The sequence below is a fragment of the Apium graveolens genome, chromosome 8, assembly GCF_009905375.1.
Source record: "Apium graveolens cultivar Ventura chromosome 8, ASM990537v1, whole genome shotgun sequence".
NCBI classification, from domain to species: Eukaryota; Viridiplantae; Streptophyta; class Magnoliopsida; order Apiales; family Apiaceae; genus Apium; species Apium graveolens.
The window spans coordinates 239,690,666-239,694,877 of NC_133654.1; the positions used below are offsets into that span (position 1 = coordinate 239,690,666).

General features: G+C 42.3%; 1 non-coding gene across 1 annotated transcript; it reads left to right on the plus strand.

Moving 5' to 3' along the window:
- The first annotated feature begins 3,300 nt into the window (after nucleotides 1–3,300).
- Nucleotides 3,301–3,407, plus strand: LOC141681818 (small nucleolar RNA R71). The gene has a single exon (XR_012559241.1). It is a non-coding gene; the product is annotated as a small nucleolar RNA R71 (small nucleolar RNA).
- Nucleotides 3,408–4,212: the final 805 nt, after the last annotated feature.

The window sequence follows — 4,212 nt, forward strand, 5'->3', positions numbered from 1 at the left end:
ACTCAAATTCCTGTAGCAAGAGCACCCAACGAATAAGTCTAGGCTTCGAATCCTTCTTTGAGACCAAATAGTGAATGGAAGCATGATTAGTGAATACTGTCACCTTTGTCCCAAGCAGATAAGATCAAAATTTTTCGAAACCAAAGACTATAGCCAAGAGCTCCTTCTCAGTAGTGGTGTAGTTCATTTGAGCTCCATTTAGAGTCTTACTAGCATAGTAGACCACATGAAAAAGATTATTCTTACGCTTCCCAAGAACTGCTCCCACTACATAATCACTCGCATTACACATCATATCAAAAGGTTCTGTCCAATCAGGTACCATAATAACTGGTGCAGTTATCAAACTCTTCTTGAGAGTCTCAAATGCTGCCAAACATTCATCATCAAATTGAAAGGCACATCTTTCTCGAGCAAGTTGCACAACGGCTTAGATATCTTCGAGAAGTCCTTGATGAAACCCCGATAAAAACCCGCATGACCAAGAAAACTACGGATTCCTTTCATAGAAATAGGTGGTGGAAGATTTTCAATGACTCCCACCTTGGCTTTGTCCACCTTAAGACCCTTTCTAAAGACTTTATGCCCAAGAATAATTCCTTCACACACCATAAAGTGACATTTTTCCCAATTGAGCACCAAATTAGTTTCCACACACCTTTTGAGCACCGAACGAAGATTATTCAAACATTCATCAAACGAATGTCCAAAGACGGAGAAGTCGTCCATGAACACTTCGACATTGTTTCCAATCATATCAGAGAATATTGCCATCACACATCTCTGAAAAGTGGCAGGTGCACCACATAAGCCAAACGAAACTCTGCGAAAAGCAAACGTGCCAAATGGACAAGTGAAGGTAGTCTTTTCTTGATCTTTTGGTGCAATGCAAATCTGATTATATCCTGAATAGCCATCCAGAAGACAATAATACTCATGACCAGCCAACCTGTTAAGCATCTGATCAATAAATGGAAGAGGGTAGTGATCATTCCTCGTGGATTTGTTCAACTTTCTGTAATCCATGCATACCCTCCATCCTGTGACTGTTCGAGTGGGGATGAGCTCGTTCTTCTCATTTGTTACCACAGTTACACCTCCTTTCTTAGGTACACATTGGACGGGGCTCACCCAAGAACTGTCAGAAATAGGATATATGATTCCTGCATCTAGCCACTTCAGAATCTCTTTTTTCACCACTTCTTTCATGATAGTATTAAGTCTTCGCTGTTTCTTAACAGTCGACTTACTACCTTCCTCTAGCAGAATTTTATGCATACAGTACGAAGGGCTGATCCCTTTTATATCTTCTATAGTCCATCTGATGGCCGATTTGAATTCTCTCAAGATCCTTAAGAGCTTGTTCTCCTCACTACCTGAAAGGTCAGATGCAATAATAACAGGCAAAGTAGATGCATCACCTAAAAAAGCATTCATCAAGTGTTCATGAAATGGTTTAAGCTCCACAGTAGGTGCTTACTCAATAGATGGTTTGAGCTTTCCCTCAGCATTCTTGAGATCAGTAGTACCAAGAGATTCAAATGGCATGTCTAGCTTTTGCCTCCAAGGAGAAGCATTTAGATATTGTAGTTGTTCATTGCCATCCTCCTCTTCACTGTCAAATTCCCCCACTAAGGCTTTCTCCAACGCATCAGACATTAGCATATGATCAAGTTCTGAAGTTACCGCAGAATCAATCAAATCCACATTTAAGCACTCATCGTCTTCTGTAGGGAATTTCATCGCCTTGAATACATTGAATGTCACATCCTGATCCTGCACCCTCATAGTAAGTTCACCTTTCTGCACATCTATCAAGGTACGGCCTGTAGCCAAGAAAGGTCTTCCCAGGATTATGGGAATCTTCTTATCTTCCTCGAAATCCAAAATGACAAAGTCTGTAGGGAAGAAGAGCTTATCCACCTTTACTAACACGTCTTCCACGATGCCTCGTGGGTATATAATAGAACGATCAGCCAATTGTAGAGACATGTAGGTGGGCTTTGGATCGGGCAAATTCAACTTTTTGAAGATCGACAATGGCATCAGATTGATGCTTGCTCCCAAATCGCACAGGCACTTGTCGAAAGACAACTTGCCAATAGTGCAAGGAATGGTAAAGCTACCTGGATCTTTAAGCTTTGAAGGTAATTTTTGTTGCAGCACAGCACTGCACTCTTCTGTTAGAGTAATGGTCTCAAGGTCATCCAATTTCACCTTCCTTGAAAGAATACTCTTCATGAATTTTGCATAACTAGGCATTTGCTCCAGAGCCTCAGCGAAAGGTATGTTGATGTGAAGTTTCTTGAACACCTCCAGAAATTACCGAACTGCTTATCCAATTTTTGTTGTTGCAATCTCTTAGGGAAAGGTGGTGGAGGATAGAGTTGTTTCTCCCCTGTATTACCCTCAGGCAGAGTGTGTTCAACAGTAGTCTTCCTTGGTTCCGCCGCTTTCTCCTTTTGCTTCTCTTCTTTATCAACAACTTCAGCTTCTCCATCTTTCGCTTTTTCAGCATCAGCAACTTTTTCAGACCTTAAGGTGACAACCTTTACTTGCTCCTTAGCTTCCTTCCTGCCTGACACTTCAGTATCGCTGGGAAGTGTGCCAGGTTAACGATTGAGCACAACATTGGCTAATTGACCGATTTGATTTTCCAAGGTCTTGATAGAAACAGCCTGACTTTTGCACAACAGCTTGAGCTCCTCGAAATCAGCACTAGAAGGTGGAGCAGCACCTCCTTGTTGAGGATATGATTGCCTTTGAGCATAATGCTGTGGTTGCTGGAATCCAGGTGGATTAAACTGCTTACTGACACCTTGCTGATATGGTTGATGAATAGCATTCTGATTATTGCTCCAGCTGAAATTGGGATGATTTCTGTTGTTAGAATGATAAGTAGCTGGCACAGGCTGCTGCGGTCACTGATAATTGTTCACATACTGAACAGATTCATTAACAAGAGAACACTGATCCGTAGCATGAGAACCTGCACAAAGCTCATAGACCATAGCTATTTGATTGACTCCATAGTTGGCTAAAGAATCGACCTTCAAAGACAGAGCTTGGAGCTGCGCTGCAATAGCTGTAGCTGCATCGACTTCCAGAATACCTGCTACCTTCCCTGACATCATCCTTTGAGTTGGGTTTTGATGCTCATTTGCAGCCATAGTATCAATAAGATTGTAAGCCTCAGTATAGCTTTTGGCCCACAAGACGCCTCCAGCTGCTGCATCGAGCATGGGCCGAGATTGGGCCCCCAAACCATTATAGAAACCAGTGATCACCATCCAGTCAGGCATACCATGATGTGGACACTTTCTCAATATCTCCTTGTAGCGCTCCCAAGCTTCGCACATAGATTCCGTTGGTTGCTGCGCAAACTGAGTAAGAGCACTCCTCATAGCTGCAGTCTTCGCCATTGGATAGAACTTCACCAGAAACTTTTGCGCAAGATCTTGCCAAGTAGGGATGGACCCAGCTGGCTCAGAATGTAACCAGTCCTTATCTTTATCCCTCAGAGAGAATGGGAAAAGCCTCAGCTTGATAGCCTCATCAGTCACACCATTATATTTGAAAGTACTACAGATCTCGACAAAATTCCTAATATGCATGTTGGGATCTTCAGTCGCAGCACCTCCGAAAGAAACAGAATTCTGCACCATCTGAATAGTGCCCGACTTGATTTCAAAAGTGTTAGCCTGAATAGCCGGATGAAGGATGCTTGACTGAATGTCATCAATTTTAGGCCGAGAAAAGTCCATAAGAGCTGGATCTGCTGCTGGAACTATACGATCACCCATAATTACTGGTTCTTTTGGCTCACTCTCTTTATCCGAATCTTCAAAATCTATCTTCTCCGGAATATCAAGAACTGAGTTTGTCTCCTCAGCTGTATCTAAAGTTCTCTTGCGAGTGCGAGAACGTGTTTGCATAAACGCTCGCTAGAATACCTGAAACACAACCGGAAACAAAAAGTAACACGTCTTAATCAATGAGTCCTAATGACCACTGATGGCAAGTACATAAACTAAACAAATACGCCGAGTCCCCGGCAGCGGCGCCAAAAACTTGTTAGGCACAAAACACGCGCTAAAAATTCACGCAAGTATACGCATTCGCAAGTAATATAGAATAAATTCTAGTTTGTTCCCACAGAGACTCAGACTAATTATGTTCAATTAACATTTACTCACCAATGTATGATTACTT